The sequence below is a fragment of the Coturnix japonica genome, chromosome 3 (assembly GCF_054131305.1).
Source record: "Coturnix japonica strain WE chromosome 3, WE-NBRP24, whole genome shotgun sequence".
Classification (NCBI taxonomy): domain Eukaryota; kingdom Metazoa; phylum Chordata; class Aves; order Galliformes; family Phasianidae; genus Coturnix; species Coturnix japonica.
This window is the reverse complement of record NC_140665.1, coordinates 9,828,531-9,846,545: the sequence shown is the minus strand read 5'-3', so window position 1 is coordinate 9,846,545 and position 18,015 is coordinate 9,828,531.

Here is an 18,015-nt window from a genome sequence, read left to right as displayed (position 1 = left end):
TGGTTGGACAAGATGGTCTTTGTGGTCTTTTCCAACCTCAGTGATTCTATGATTCTGTGTTTAAAGGTAATAATCTCGATGTACAGCAATCTTCAGGTGCAAGTATCTGGAGCTTAGTGCTTTCTCTTCATTTAGGCAGCCACACGTCTTCTCACTAATACTTCACAGCCATGGGGCAATGGAAAGTTGGTTGTGCTCGGCTCTGTTTGGGAATGAAAGCAAAGCAGACCAAACCAAAACCAGAATGCCCCTGTGAAGTCCCCTTATAATTGAGATGTTCCTTCAAATATTTCTGAAGACGTAGGGGTATCAATCTGTGCAGGCTGCCAGCCTGAACAGAGCACATTTTGTTAGTGTTGCTGTTACTCCTCACTTTCTACCTATCATTTCTTGTGGTCAAAGAGACTGTCAGGCTTTGGTGTACTCTGACACACCCAGGCTACCAGGGCTGCTGACCCATAGGTCCTTCCAATCCCTTGTTGCCCATCACTCTGAGGAAAACAATCCACGTGCTTATAAGGACCTCTTATAATCTTAATTGAGACTGTGGGCATAATCACAATGCAAGTCATAACCATGACAATTTAATTAGAATTATTAAATCCAAACAACCAGAAGTTCTTAATTAAATAAGCAGCTTGGTTTCTAAGCACAGAGACATGCTTCACATCACTGCAGCCATAAAATTCTCACTGTGCAAAATTATGAGTTCTTGTTTGACAATAATCAATAGAACAGACTACTGAATAAATACCTTCTGACTTGTTTGTCAGGCCGTCACAGTGGTCCCAGTAGTTCGCAAGGCAGATATAAATAACTGAGCAATTGTGTTCCCACAGGCTTGCTGTTATTGCTATCTAAATAACCACTGATGTGACCAGGTAAAGAGGGAGAAAATTTCTCATTTGTCTCATCTTGCAGATAATTGTCACTGTAATATCTCTATAGGGCTGTAACTGCCCTATACACCATCCATAGCACTTATGTTCATTCGCAGCATGTCCTTTCTCTTTGATGCTCACCACAGCTTCCACTCAGTTTAGAGCAATAGAAAGACATGTAATGTGGCTGTACCCCACAGAGGCTACACTTCTTGACAAGGTCAAGGACTCTGCCCCAGCAAGATGTGATGAGCACATCCTGCCCTCTCTGCTCTTTCTGATGCAAACTACCAATGGAAGACAGTACAGCAAGCAGGAAGTGATGTATGGATTGGATTAGAAATGGAACATATTTAGTATATTTGCAATGAGTGTAGAGTCACAGGACTCCATTTGCTCATCCCTCGTTTTCCTTCCTGCCTTTACCCATTCTGTATATCCAGCTTCATGATAGTCACCATCTCAACTGTATCATGTACACTGTGCCATCCTCACATGCATTCCCTGGCCCTGCTCCCAGCTATTCAACCTGTGAGCAGCAGTTGTCATTCCTACTTGCCATCTACTTTTCTCCCTGAGCCCAGACCCTAGCAGACAGCTCCAGCACAGCAGCACAAGCAAATCTTCCTCTTGTAAAATCACTGCCCATGATGAAAACCTTGTGCATGGACGAGCAGTCACTGACATGGCTGCATCCTCAGCCAAACAAGAGAATCACAGAATCATAGAATTAAAGAATTATAGAATCATAGAATGGTCTGGGTTGAAAAGGACCTCAAACATCCTCTAGTTTCAACCTCCGGGCTGTGGGCAGGGTCGCCAACCACCAGACCAGGCTGTCCAGAGCCACATCCAGCCTGGAGAGAGCAGACTTTTTGCAACACGGTATATCCTAAACCCAGTGCTTTTAGCACTGCAAGGCTTTAGGCTTGCTCATGCTTACAGCAAGATCTCTCAGTAGTGGGCAACCCTGGCCTTGCAGAAACTTGTAACCCAGGTCTTTTGTGTCAGTTTGCATTGGTTTTGTTCTGTACGGTACCTCCTCGTCCAGCAACATTTCTCCAAGAGATGTTTTTCTGCAAAATAAATCATCAGTTGTCCTCAGCCCCCCACATTTCTCCACACACAGTCACTTATGCAAGTATGGAACATGAAGAAGAACGAAATGTTTTGCTCTTCCTTCGCACAAAGATATAGTATAGTACAGAACTGTGCCCATGGGCTTTGGAAGTGGAACAAGGAAGGTGCATGTGGGAAATGTGGTCACAATGTTCTCTCTCTATTGTCTGCACCATGTTGTGAGGATCACGGCAAGAACACTTCTGTGCCGAAGCATGGGAAGGTCATCTCCTCACTTACCCCCATAAACAGAAAAAAACCAAACCCAACTGGGAGCTACAGTACTTATTTTCCACACTCCATTGGTAGCACAGAAGCAATTCAAGTATTTTACTACAAGCTGAACCCAGCTAAACAAAAGTAATGCTCCGAACTACACCAATGTCTCTTGCAGCTGGTGCAGACTTCTGCAAATAAACATGCACAACAAGAAGGACAAATCACAACCAATCTAAGCAGACAGGTACAAGCAAATTGGTCTGTGGAAGTGACATGTCTCTCTGCTTAAATGTCTACCACAACTCCCAAGGAGACGTGGTAGGATTTAATCTAATTGGGTTTGCCACTTCCCTGCAGCTTAATGTGAGAATAATGGCAATTATAGATGACTGTACTTAGCCCAGTACAAAAAATCCATTTATTAGGTTATTAGAAGCTATAGAAACCAGAGGTTTGAGATCATTTAGATATGCTAGTTATACATACTTGGCCTGCTAGTTATTTTCTGGTTACAGTTTCCAAATTGCTACTGATGAGGAGGCAGTAAAAAAGCACATGCAGTTAAGCATTTGAATGGATGGCTTAGAAAGGTTTTCTTCTCGCTCCAGAATCCAAATAGCACCTTGTATGTTGGCTCATTTTTCTGCAAATCTCGTAACGTTCAGCAGGGGATTGGGAAACCAAGAGTCTGCTGAGGTTCAGAAATCTGTTCATCATAAAGCAAAGCACCTTTGCATGTGTGGGACCCCACAGAGTTGGCACAGTGCAGCCTGGAAATATGCAAAGAATTATGTTTAAGGCCAACCATTAGGGATGACAGAGAAAAGAGTCTCTATTCTTCTTGTTTTGGGCATTTGTGAGGCTGTAATTAGCAAGAAAGGCAAGAAAAGCCACCGAGCCATTCCAAGCAATGTAGTATCTCTGCTCCTCCACCTGCTTTGCAAGGGGGGCAGTGACTGGTATGATCACCATCGGCACAGCATGATGAACCCACAACCCCTGCTCTTTACGCTTTTGTTTGCTAGTGCAACCATAATAAAACTCATCTTGCCAAACAGATGTTTTTAAATGAGGTAGTAAACTCCCATAGCTTGGAGGTTTTTTTTGGTGGGTTTTGTGTGGGTTTTTTTGCATCATGGTAATTGCTGGGATAAAGGTGGATTTTCTTGGAAGTCTGGCAAACTTCAGCTAGACTCATAGCTCTCCAGTGTATACACAGCAGGGGCAGAAAAGGAAACAAATGGTTCCTTCAGCTCACCCACAATGCAGTGAATGTCCCACTGTGGAGAAAGACACAGGGGCTGGTTGGGATCTGCTGGACACCAGTATTCATGAGGTATTGAAGACTGGGTCTATATTCCACATGGAGCTCTGTGTTAGGAAGCCGGACCTAAAACACAGCAGCCTGACATTACAGCTTGTGAGTGGGAGGGCTTGATTTTGCTCCCAACAAACTGAGTAACAATGAATTCATCAGGATGGCAGCTGTGAACACAGGTTTAATGCTCTGCATCTAATCTAACTTCACTGCTAGCTGAGATGTTGATGTCCTTGCATACTGGTCTAGGTTACATGTAACTTTCTGGTGGGCGATGCACGAGGAAGCACCAGAGCCTTGCTCTGCATTCCTGTTTTCCTGCAGAAAAGCTAATAAAACCCTAATGAGAAATAGAGACTATTCTTTGTGGTTCTGCAAGACCCTGGAGTGTGATGGTGGGGCAATCTCTCTCCTCCCTGCCCCTGCCTCCCCTCTCAATAGTGAACAGTCAACATGCAGAGACACTTAAAGCCAGTAGGAGAGGGATGACTAAGTATTTTCTATGAAACCCTTTAAGTTTTAACTCGGATGGGGATATATTGAGGTACTTATGACTTCTAGTGAGAAACATCATGTACCATTACATTCAGATACACAGAAATGATCTGAACGGGTTCTCAAACAGCCATAGTATGCGACTCTACAGTGAATTCACCACACTACACAGCCTAATGCCACATGACAAAGTGTGACAGCTGAACTGTATTGCTTGTGAGAGACTGTTGAGATGTGCTGAATATTTTCTAAACTGCTATCAGAAAACATATGTTCCCAAGGGGTAATGATACAGCGGGCCTGAATAACTCGTAAAAATCATGAATGAAGTGTTCTCACCTTCATTTGACCTTTGTTAGTTCTTCAGCAGACAGAGCTAAATGTGTAGCACAGCAGAATGCATCTTAAGAAGAGGCAGATGATAATAAGAAGCTGTTAAGAAATGCTCACTCCACTGGCTCTATTAGTTCAGCTTGTTTGCACAGAGAGAATTTCCCTGCACATATGAACACAAATGCAGATCAATACAAGGAAATATTCTTCCTTTCCCTGGCTGAACTCCAAGATGCAAGATGCACACAGAGTCTTGCTGGAGGCTGAGGACAAGGGTCATGCACCAGGAGCCCTGCAGAAGCCATGGTGCCGCAACCCCTGCATGGCACATCTCCTGCACCAGCAGAGAGCCCTGACTGTTAGCTGAGTCATGTTGCAGATGTGTCCAGATGCTTTCTCTCTTTGTCACGGTTTAAATGAAAATCTACCTGCATCTGTGACAGGGGGCCGTGGGCCCCGCAGGGGCCCTAGGCCAAAAGGGAAAGTTAATTAGGAAAAGAAAACAGTGGCAATGATCTAAGGAGGCACACTTATTTACTAAATACTATATTGAAATACAGGATAACACAATATAATATAATATAATTGAAATTAAGCTAACAAATCAAGCAAAATAGGAGAGAGAATGAGTGCCGAAACCGAGAGGCCTACTGTGAATCTAGGCGAAACGGTGAAGGCTCCCACACACTCCCCTGAATGCCAGAACTCGAAAGATGTCAGTCTTGCCTGCCAAAGACAGAATATAGTGTCCAGGTCCCGTGACCTATCGTGTTGTTCTCTGGGAGATGTAGTCTTCTTCTGTAAGTTACAGGTTCAGTAAAATTATTCATGCTTTATATGATGTTATGATGTGGAATACTGATAGCAAAATTACAAAATTATTAAACCATGACACCTCTCCAATTGCATTTTCCTGTCTCCTGCCATCTACAGCCAAGATGTACCGGGCTGCTCGCTTTCTGCAGAAAGGTCACAGATAGCATTTATGTGTATGAAAATACGCCTATACATCAAGTATTTCAAGTGTCAGAAGGAGAGAAATGTTTTCTAAATGCCAACGGATGAGCGATGCCTGTGCATCTTTGGGGATTCATACAGGGCACAAATTGTTGAAAAAGAGACTTAGGTGAATGGAAACAGGCGATCTTGTGTCCATAGGGAAGTAATCCACAGACTGTACAAATATCTGAGCAGGCTTTTGTAGCTTCACTCAGCCTGACTTCTGTCAATACTTCACTGCCCATCATAACTGGTGGGTTTAATCCAGCGACCTGCTGGGCAAGGCCCAACCAGCCAGGAACGTCTGCTGGTGTGGGACCACGCCTGGGCTTTGGGAACCATCTGTCCCTTTCTCTTTCTCTTTCATGCCATATATATCAGATCCTGTGCTGTTTCAGCTCTCAGCCCATTCCAGATACGGCTCTGGGAGCTGTTTTCATTTCTGTAGATGAATGACCAAGGCCAACCTGGGACTGGCCGGGAGCTACCTCCAGTGGTCACTGGGATTTATGGCTCTGATGTGTCTCTCATCTTTGACACGATGGCCTAGAGCACTTTTCGGGGCATAGTTTTTCTGAGGCATTTAACAGTCTCCTTGTTTTATTCTGCATCACCTACCTCATTCTCATGCCAAGCCCTCAGGCATGATAGGCATGAAGAATGTGCAGCGCTTTGTCACTGAGAAATCAGGTTTCCACATGCTCTGCAATCTCAATGGTTGCTACTCGGAAGGCAGAAAAGTGATTTTCACAAAGTTACCCATTTCCTCGCAGCCCAGACTGGGGTTTTCAGAGCCAGAGCTCTTCACAAAAATGGCAAAAAGGTTCTGTTCCAAACCGGGAGCAATCAGAGGAGCTTCAGTGGAAATTACATTTGGGGAAGTGGGTGCTCAGGCTCACCCTGAGAGTATGGTGGGTTCTGTTGAGCACCAGCTCTCTTGTAGAAGGATGTGGGCAAGCATGCACCGTGGCCATGCGGGGACATACAACCATCCCTCTGCTCCTGTGCTGTCTCCCACTAGCAGCCTTCTTCACATTTTGAAGCAGCAGGGTGGAGGCAGGAACTGCACTAATGATACCTGTCAGCTAATTGAAGCTATGCAGGGGACTCTGAACAGCAAATACGCTGTGTAGGTGCTAAGCCAATGATATAAAGGAACAAGGTAAAAGGGAAGGCAATTGTAAATGGGAATGAGCGAGCATCAAATACAGAGGAAGTTGTAATGAGAGCAGGAGTGTGGAGAGTGACGATTCAGCACGGAAAAGATAAAGCTGGAACAAGAATGGGATCAAGAGAGAGAGCAGAGAAAGGATGGAGAGGGAGAAAAATTTGAAATGGAAACGATGAAAATGGAATATGATTTCCAGAGGGAAAGAATAAGGGTGAATGAGGGTCCTACTGGGTCAGCCCATGCATATTTAGTCAGTTATAATAAGGTAAAATTGCTTCCTCATTACAAGGAATGGAATGATGTTGATATGTTTTTGCAGTCCTTTAAAAAACTGTACAGAACTTATAATTGGTGAGAGAAGGCATGGGCAGCACAGTTCAGACCTTGCTCAATGGGAAAGCCCTAGAGGCCATGCCAAGCTGGTTGATAATGACTGCTGTGACTATCAAAATTGTGCAGGGAGCTTTCCTGAGAAGGTATGAGGTTGACCCCAGAGACCTGCAGGGTTACACTTAGGTCTCCAAGGAAAGGATCTGATAACTCCTTTCCCGAATTGGTTGTAGAAATGACAAGTTTATTTAACAGGTGGATAGAAGGTGAAAAGACATCCATGTGTTTCTTTTTTGTTCTTCTTCTCTTTAAATGATGAATTTATCCTGAGGAGCAACTCCTAGAAGATGTTCTGAAAGATTTGGAAGCCTTCTATGACAACTGCCAGCCTATTAATCACTGCCATTTTTAATGTGTTTCCACAAAATAGGAGAAGCAATGTGAATCCTACCTATTTCCACAAAGACCTGCCCTTTCATTCAGAAGCAAAGAGAAATAGACAGCAAGTTACACAGCTGCCTAAATTGTTCAAGCCACACTACTTCTTCAGGAACAGGGAGAAAGAGATTCCATTGCCTATATTACATATGCAGAAAGTGCAGATATGGCATGAAGTGTTAAAGAAGAGATCAGTTATCATGCTTACTTCAGCAGAATACAAGTGCACTGCAAAAGTTTAACAAGAACAAGTTCAGATAGAGTTTCTTAACAGACCCTTAGTGCCAGCAGTGGAACCAGCCTCTGCTTCCAGAAGGTGGGCTGGCTGGCTTGTTCCCACTGGAAAGTATTACCCAAGGCTTGTTGGTGTTCCAGCTTGAATTACCATTTCAAACAAAGCCTGAACTACTGGAAAGAGTGTGGCTGGAATGCAAGACAGATGTTTTCCTCCACTTTCTGAAATATTTACTAGTTGTAATGAGCCTGTAAAACGCAGCATTGACTGAGCTACTGCATTCCCACATTCCTCCCAGACTCCTGACCAAGTATCCTCTATGCATGGCACTGCTGTGTTGCTTTCCATAGCACTTCCCTCCAGTATCTTGCCCACATCACCTCAGCAGCACCCTTGCAAACCCTGCTCCTCTATAACTCTGGTACAAAAGTCCTATCACCTCCTATAAAGATTTCAGTGGGAAACTTAACAGTACTTAAGGACATCTCATTTTCATCCTTGTACAAGGACACACGTCAGACAAATGTCACAGTAGACAAATGGGGGTAGGACATGGGGCTTTGCTTAACTGGGAGGAAGTAGATTTGTGTCTAATGGCATTTGGTTCCCACAGCTGCGTATGCTGTGCGCTGCTTCCCGCATGTGCTCCCAGTGCAACACCAATCTATCTCACACATCTCCAATGCCTTTTCTGTAAAACGCATGTTAAATAAGATGCTTTTTAACTAAGTGCTCTTGTGTGATGGTGTGTGCTTGCCCACGAAACTGCTAGATGGCTAAACAGAGCCCCATGAAATCAACAGTGGTCCATAGCAGTACATGAGGTCTGGCCTTTCTGTTGCATGTTACACTATAGATTAAAGATATATAATAGTATCTGTTATACCGCTGATACTTAATCCTTTGGATACTGCATGCGAAAAGAGTCAAAGTTTAGAGAAAAGCCTCAGGAAGCTCAAACAGCTACCTCAGGCATCCTGGCAAGAGCTCGACAATATTAGAAAGCTTTGGTAAAAGTACAAAAGTAGATCAACAGAAGCAAGAAGTTCACATTTTCATTGCTTGTGAAAATGTAGAGGCAGGGTGACATGATAGTTCATAGTGGATGTTACTTAAAGCTTAAAGACAGCTGCCACATCGTCCTCCACTTTCTGCACTGCTTACATGTCTAACAGTGATTGCCTTCTGGCTAACTTATTCTTTAGTGCACCCATCATGTATCAGCTCTAACAGACAAGTGCATTTTTAAGGAAATCAGTGTCAGATCTTGTCCTGTCCAACTAGTGAGCTGTTTTGTGTGATACTGGAGCTCTGGTGGCTAAGAGGCTTGACAAAAGCCCATAGAAAGAGCTTGAAGCCTGTAAGCCAAATGCAGCCTGATCCAGTGGGTGGCAACCAGCCCATAACAGGGCTCAGGGCTGCATGGGCTTTCAGGTCCCACAAAACTTAAGCCATTCTGTAATTCTATGATACCAGCTTGTGGACTGGCTCTTCATCTACTATATGGGAAATCACAGCTTGAACCTCTGATTAATCAGCTGAGGCAAGTGTTGGGTCAGCTGTGGGAGCACAGGTGAGAGTAATTTAGCTGTGCTCCCGGAAGGGGTGGAACTCAACCCCACCTCCTCTAAGACCTCATTTAAGGGCTGACCACCACTGAGGCAACATCTCTTGGAGATTGCTCCCCAGTGGAGACTGTCTCAGCTTTCTGGCCAAGGCATTGACATTGGTGAGTTTTCCTTTGCTAATAACCTTTGACTATCTACCATCATCTTTGTTAACATCTTTATATTAGCCACCCTTACAATCTACCATTTATCCCATGCCAAACAACTACAAGCTTCACGAAGATATCTTAACTGATAGGAAGTTCTTTGTGCACTTTGCAAAGCTTCAACCAACTCAGAGCACGTGCAGGGAAAGAATGTGGTATGTAAGATTTGGAGCTAGATTTAGATGCTCTTGAGGCTTGAGTGTTACCATTAAAGCTGAATGTAACAAATATGGAGTTCTTTTAATCTTTCACTGCATGAGATTCAGATTTTAATTGGCCTCTCTCCTACTGAATTCATCTTATAAAGTCTACTAGGTATATCTGCAGAGTAAATAGAAGACAATAATGTGTTTAAATGTCTGCCTAGAGAGTTTCTTCCACCCAGACCTGAAAATCAATATAGCTCAAAGAGCCATTTTTTGTTAATATAACTTTTTCCTTCTGCAAGTTTGTAACAAATTTAATATTTTTCAGCATTATTTTGCTGGCACTGAAAGTCAAACTGGTGTTGACAGATCCTTGAACTGGGACTCCAGAGGTATGGATTCTAATCTCAGAGCCATTTATAACATGCTGGACAAGTACCTACAGTTCTCCAGGTCCTTATATCCATTCCCAGCTTGTTTCTGTGAAGATGTACACATGCATTTGATTGCATAAACTTAGAGAGGTATGTAGCTAGCTACATGACTGTGAGCAGTTTAGTGATTTAATGTTAAAACCAAATCCAGCATCCAAGTCTTTGTAAGATAAAGTTTTGGACTGCACACTCTTCGATCATGCTGAATTGGGACAGTCTACCTACAGAATGCTCCAAAGTCAACACAGCCTCTGCCTGGAGCATCCCCAAAGAGCCAGTGGGTTACAAAGGATGGAATGCAAAAAACCCCAGAAAAACATGGCCAATGTGGAGCGTCTTAGAATGAAATAGCCTCACAAACCCTTAGCAGCAGCCACCCGAGCAAAAGCTTTTAGAGCCTCCACAGATGACAGTACCAGTTTCCTTCAGTACAACAGGGCCAGCAACATTCGCAGCATTCATCTAACCTTAAAGTCAGATTTCAGGCTTGTGATTGGGCACTGGGGAGGTTTCAGGTTCATGCAAATATGTATATACACACACACATATATATACACACATATATGTGTGTATATAATATATGTATATTAATATGTATATATATGTAAATACATATTTATAATATATGTATTTATTTATTTTTACAGCCCTATACTAAATACTGAAAGGCTGAAAATATTCTCAATTTCTCCCCCAGATCAGCCTACAAATAGCAAGTGTGGTCCAAAATGGCCCTGATCTTACATCAGGAAGAGATGCTGTGGTGCAACAGTGACAACAACAAAGAGAGGGGAACTGGTTAAGTGCTTTGGGGGTTAAAACATGTGCCCTGAACAGTAGATTTTATGGCCAAAAATGACTCTTCTATAGTCTCATTTATTATGGCAAACATGATTGGAACTGGGAACCGTGACACTATTACCTGTTCCTGCAGATTTATTGAAAATTAGCAATTCCACTTGTACCTATGAGATTTCAGGGATTATTCTGTTACAGACTAGAAAATTGAGAGATTTATAACTGTGGTGAATCTAGTTGTGCCAACTAATAGAGCAGGTAAGAAAATCTGAAGATTTGTACTCCTAAAGGAGTTAACCTCTGGATGAAGAAACATTTTTCAAGTAGCATCTGAGAAATTATTGGATCCATAAATTGTCACTGCTATAGCATGAAAAATATCCATTTCCTGGGCTTTACGTTTTTGTTCAAGAAAGACACAGAAAGCAAAAGTTGGTCCAAACAAATACGCCACTCAGAATTCAGCTGCAATTGCATCATTCTGTTTTTAATGTGAGAGCTCTCCGACAGGGTTTTTCTTGTGTAATTCACTAAAATGATCACAAAGCTTCTGGTAGGCCTGTAAAAAGATTTTGATAAGCTCAGGTCCCTATCTTGCTTGTCTCCCACATCAGCAGGGCAGTTAATCAGTGTGCACAGAGCTAGCTGAGCTTGGCCAACATTTGGCAGAAAGAAAGGCTTTGGTATTTGGCTCTTAAAGGGGAACAAAGTTTGGTCAGCTGTGCCACTGAAGTTCTCCTGTGACTCCTTCCTGAAGAGATGCTCTGCTTATCTCCTACACAGACTGACAAGGTAAGTACTGTTGGTGCAAAGCATGTCCTAAGGAAGACACCCTTGTGTTACAGACCTGTGTGTATTACAGACCTGTGTGCACAGTGTCCGAGCCTGGCTGAAAGCATGATGCTATGCCATGATAACAGATGAAGATGAGATTTGCAGCTATTTGATGCAAGACTTCAGAGTTAAGTGAGGTCCACACTGTACCCTGCAGTTTGTTCCTAGACCAGCTATACTGACTGAAAACACGAGAACTTCTATGGGACTAACCCAATGTCTCTTACGCTTTTACCCTATTTGATGTAACAAAGTAGGCCTGGGCACAGGACTGTGTGGAATCATTTTTGCTATTATTAACATATTACTTGCTATTATTCTTCAAACTATATATAAAGTTAAGCAGATTTTTAAAATTACCTTTAAAATACTCCAAGGTTTAATAAGTCCTTAAAGCTACAGGCACTAAGATCTAAAAAAAAGAAAGAAATGTTGAATGCTACTATGGAGGGGAATCATTTTAGCTCAGAGCCAGGAAATAAAAAGGTAGTTTAACAAATAGTGGGCAAGAGAGCAAGAAGACAGGCTACGTTCTTCATGTAAATCAAAGTTGTTCCAGAAAGGCTTGGAAAGAGAGGTTGCTATTTGCAACTGGGAGTCAACTCAAAGTTAATGGGGATGCTGCTAAAGATCACAGACAAACGGCTACTGTACTTTTAATGAATATTTTATTCATGTCACCTCTAAATTAGTTAAATTCGATAGGATGATAATGTAATGCAAAATGGCTTCCTCCCCAGACCATTTCAGGTGGAGGGTAGATCAGGATTTAATTTTAGGGTAATGCCAGGTCAAAATTAAATCTAAAAAATTATGGTTTGAAAGCAATAAATCTAAAGTGACCAATGGAAAAAATATTAAGTTAATGAGATGTGCAAGCCATTTGGAAAACCACAGATATATTACACGACATATATTTTTCCTCTCTGGAAACAGGCCATTTTAATACCTGCTGATAGGGATGAAAGTGGAGAAAGGAGAAGGGGCACTCTTAAAGCTACTGCTATCAGGTCTTGATAAAGTTATGAAGATAAATGTCAGAAGTTCAGTGATGGGCATATTCATCATTTGATCAGCAAGCTTATTAAAAACTTAAAGCCCCTAAATTCTCTCTCAGGTATCTTAAATGTCTTCTGCTTTTTGAGCCCTGCCACTTAGATACATCAAAGAAATGGTTCAAAAAATAGGCAGATGCAGCTTAATAAGCCTTAATGCTTAAAGGAATCAGGCTTGGATTGTGTCGGTAGCCCATTTTCCCTGAGACTCATGCCTCCCCTTTTGTTTATTTATCTTGGAGCTGGCACACGTGAACACACACAATATATATACAAGGGATCTCCTAGATTAAGTCTGCTATTGTACAGCCTCAGTGATCCCGTGGATACCTTGATTCTTGAGTCGTTCTCCTGTCTCAAAGGAAGGTGGCCCTAGAGAATGCCTGTGGAGGGGCCAAGGGACAGCTGAAGCAGTAGATTTTGAAGGAGGCAGGGAAACAAGGAGGGAAGGCACACCGCAAACCCAAGGGATGCATCTAAGGCAAGAAGGGAGGTGTGAGGAAAGAAATGTGTAATTCATACAGCACTTCATTCCTGTTCAAATTCAACATCAAAAGGATACTCCCAGATAGCATGCCAGAAAACTGTCATCGGATCTTAAGCTTAATTCTGTGAAAGATCATTGTCATTTGTAGCCTGCAGCAGATCTGAGAGAAGCCTCAGGTTCTATATTTGCTGCTGGCTGTCTATCCACCCAGAGTTTCTGCTGCTGCTGTTTAAGAAGGCATCAAGACTTCAGGGGTAGATCAGGACAGTATGGAAGCCGTGGGTGGGGAGAGACAGTTAGAAGGTTTTCCACTGAATGAGATCCAAGAGTAAAGAGGTAGGAAAACTGAGCTGTTCTGAAGGAGGCAAGTTCAGTTCAAGCAAAGAGATTAAAGGAAATCACAGAGTCACAGAATCATCTGAGAAGAAAGGAACCCTAAAATGTCATCTAGTCTAACTCCTCGGCGATGAAAAGGGACATCTACAGCTCAGCAAGGTGCTCAGAGCTCATACAGCCTGACCCTGAGTGTCTTCAAGGATGGAGCATCCAGCACCTCTCCACTGCCTCACCAGCCTTATTGTCAAAAACTTCTTCCATATGTCCAACCTAAATCCTCCCTCTTTTATCTTGAAACCATTTCCCCTTGTCCTATCACAGCAGACCCTGCTGAAGTGTCTGCCACCTTCCTTCATACAACCCTGAATTAGACAGTTCTGAAAGACTGCTCTCAGGTCTTCCCAGAGCCTTCTCTTCTCCAGGCTGCACAGGCCCAGCTCTCAGCCTGCTCCCATAGGAGAGCTGTTTCACCTCCTCTGGATGCTTTCCAACAGCCCCATGTACTGAGCACTCCACACCTTGATGCAGTGCTGCAGGTGAGGTTTCACAGCAACGAGCAGAGGGGCAGATCCCCTCCCTCGCCCTGCTGGATGCACTGCTTTTGATGCAGCCCAGGATACTGTTGGCTCTCTGGGCTGTGAGGGTACACTGCTGAATCATGTCAAACTTCCCATCCACCAATACATCCAGACCTTGCATTCTGCTTTGTTGAAACTTGTGAGGTTTTCCTGAGCCCAACACTCAAGCCCATCCAGGTCTCTCTGGATGGCACACTCTATCCTTTGGGTATGTAAACCCCACCACAAACTTGGCATCATCTGCAATACTACAGAGCTATTTTGTTCAACTGAAATAGAGCTTTGATGATAATGTAAATATGAATTCTGTTAAAAATAAAATAATAAAATAAAAAGAAGCAGCAGCAGCAAACAGGGAGTTTCCAAAATGGAAAATCCATCTGATCCCAAGTCATTTCTGAATATTTTGGTGGCAGCTCTACAGCTGCTTATGCCAACCAAGCACATCCACTTCTTTCTTTATCTGAACTTACCCATGTACCATTAAGTCTGACACTGGCCTTATGTCTACCATCCCAGGTATCCCCTTCCTGACCGACTGCAATGCAAAGCAAGAGGGAAGAGTGTCTTCCCACCTGCTAAGAAGGCATCAGATGGCCACAATGCTTCAGCATTTACAAGAGCAAGCCAAAGACATTTTGGATAGACCCTCAGGCACGGGTGTTATTTCACAGTGTGGACACCATTGCTTTCCCCTCTGCACAGAAATGAGAGAAGGCATTAGACTTTTACGAGAAGGAGAGAAGGCTGTGAGGATGAAGCCCCATGAATTGTTCTGATTTGTTGTTCTTGCAAGACAGCTTGCTGATAAGGTTAGAACAGTCATCAGGACTATAGATTTGTATTTTTTTATTATTATTATTTTTCTTTTTATGAATGCCAGCTTTAAGCAATCTCTTCACAGGGCTCGCTTTGATAATCCTTTTCAAGCTTTTATTTAGACTCTTTAAAAGAGAAAAAGAAGCAAGAATGAATTAGAAACTGGAAGAACACAAAGAAGCTAGAAGAAGATGATCAATAACTCACACACCCAGCAGTAAACAAACTGGAACAATTACAGTGAAAGATGGTTATTGATCAATATCAGAAGCAGTTCATATGCTGGCACCTCTCTTCATACCAGACCTCAATAATATTCTTACTTTCTCATAACAGAACTGTATCCTACAGTTTTTATTACCAACAAGATTTAAATCCCCTTATATTAACAAATAATACCTGCATAATACTTTTCAAGCAGACTTTATCAATAGATCTTCCAACCAGAGGAATTTTGACCCCCCAAGTGCCTCATGTTAGAGGCTGGAGGCTGAGCTGCTGGAAGCTGAGCTGACCTCCCTGAGGCCAAGGGCAAGGGCAGCCGCACAGTCCTGGGCTCTTTGTCATCTGGCAATGCTAATCCTTGGAGATTTTCACAAGGGAAGGGGCTGGGGGGGATGGGACTTTTGTTCTTTTTTCTTTCCCTTTCCACTTTGCCACTGATTTTCACAAGCACACAGCCAAAGCAGTTCAGACCTGTGCTTGCTGGGAGGAGCCAAGAACATGAGCACAGTGCAGAGACTTTACCCTGATACAGATCTGCTCACTGTACTGCAAGAGGCACCAGGGTTCACAGTGCTGGTACAAGTCATCCTCCCTGCTGTTTGTTTGGTCACCTGATTGTTGTTTTTTCCACACTGCTTGGCTGATATCATGGTTGTTCTTACCAAGCCAGGAGCATTTGCTTTCTCTTTCCCTTGTCTGTAAAACCATCACTCATGTTTTACCCAAATATGTGAGTCTGTGTAGAATTTAAGTGGAATTTTGTGGGTTTGATGTATCAGCACCAGCATAGCTCTCCTTTCCTTGTGCAGTCTGTGTGAAACTGCTCCCTCACAGACTGCTGGGTTTTATCTATTGAAACTAAAGTTCATCATATGTAAGATAAGCTATCCTAAGCCAGGCTCTTGCCAGCCCGCATGTCCTGCCCGAGCACAGCTAATTTGAGCAAACAGGGTAGGGAGGCATCAATGCTGAAATAGCATCAGTGCTAAGATACTTTTTACCCTCTCCATGACCCAAATCTAGTGTTGTAACAGCTCTCATTCTGTTCCCATGAACATCACTAAAGATTCGTTCTACTGAGCATGCTAGAAAGAGCACTGGAGCTGGATCCACACCCAGGTTCTGATGGGCTGCATCACAAGCTGTACCTTTTTCTTTTCTCTCTCTCTCTTTTTTTTAAGCATCCACGGTGGCTTTCCACATTAGTTTTCATTCTGATCCACCCCTCAGCTGGCTTGACATTCTGGTGCTCTTCAAAAATCTGCTGCTGATTTCCTTATAATCCTTACATAGAATGGACAATATGCGAAAGGAAAAAAACACCTGGCAAAGTTGCCAGAAGAGCAATTCCAATCTAATTAGGAGTTCATCGTACTTCAGTGGAAGCAGCACAAACACTGTTAATATTCACTCCAGCTGCTTTGTCAATAACTCCCAGCGAATCCCCCAGTTTATAAGGAAAATCAGGAAGCCATTGGATTCTATGACACTGATAGATCTATCAGTATTTGTTGCCCCTATCCTCCACAACACGAGGCACAAATGCCAATAGCTCTAACAGTCCCTTAAATGCTGAAGGATCATTATTAAAGTGTGCTTGGCATCCCTGGTCATTAATTATAATCTTGTGCACATATGCAGTGTGATTGCAGGAAATAATCAGCTTTGTCTGCCAAATTGGCAACATTTAGAAACTAATTTGTTATGACATACCATCAAAGATATTTAAACAACAAACCCAAAGCTCTGCTGCACTGCGCGCGCTGTTAAAATATCAGATCGCGTCATTAAAAAATAGTTAACACATCCGAGGGGAGGTAATATTTATCCTTGAACCTCGGTTCAAGTGGAGTGTGCAGCAGGAGCGGCGTGCTTCCCTCTCCCTTTGCAGGCGAGGAAAGCTGTGTGTGAGTGCCGGGGGACGAGGACTGCAGGCATGCAGCGCTCGCTGTCAGTCAGCAGCTTGCAGCGCCCACTGAATAAATGTTTGCCAAGAGCAAAGCTTGCCCAGGGCTGCCGTGCTTCTCGGGATGGCTGTGGATTCACTGCAAGACTTTCGACTCGTCTTTATCTGCCTGATTTCTTTCTTGCCCACCTGTCCCCCCACATGGCTGGCAGGAGGATGCGGTCTCCCATCTTGGCCTCATGGCCCTGCCCAGCTCCATTCCCCTGTCAGCCCATCATGCTGGGCAGGAGCTGAGCTCTGTGCTTCCTTGTGACTCAAGTTTGACTCTCTGGAACTCCACCTTGCAATGGAGCGTATGAAAGCAAGGGAAATTCAAGACTCACACGTATACCAGAGGGTGCACACCTCCTCATACTGTGTGCACACATAACATCACTTCTTTTCCTCAGACCTTCAGTCAGAGCATTAAAGTGTGCATCAAAATAAAACTAGAAAATAAATATCGAGTGATGCCATCATTCAGGAAGAGTAACTCACTCTTTTTTTTCCTTCCCCTATGAATAAGAATGCTTTGAAACTGATAAAGCACGTTGTTTGCGTAAGGTTTGTAAAAGAAAAGAATCATTTATAAATTGAAATAGGGCCACAGTTCTATTAGAAGAGCATGAAATGCAGCTTTTTCCACCAGAGAGAAAGGCTGAACTCACACATTTTCCTGCAGCCTTTCCTGCTGTTTCTTCCTCCAGTGCTGCTTCCCTCAGAGCATATTATTGCTTCTGCCCCCGTCCATGCCAAGAGCCCATCGGTCCAGTTAAAGAGGAGGACGGAGAACACAAGGACTGACAAGCACAAAGCACTTAAACCAACACAATTCCCGTAGTAATGACTGCTTACACCAGGAGATGCTACTCAAACAGAATATTCTATTTAGTTGACCTGACAACTTCCTACTCCTTTGCTGTGTTTTCTCCAAATGCAGCGTTCTGTATTACTGAAACTGCGGGTAAGAAATCACAGCTTCAAGCAAATCAGCTTCAGCAGATTCTCAACTGCTGTCCTGAACCAACAGCGAACACCACTCTCCC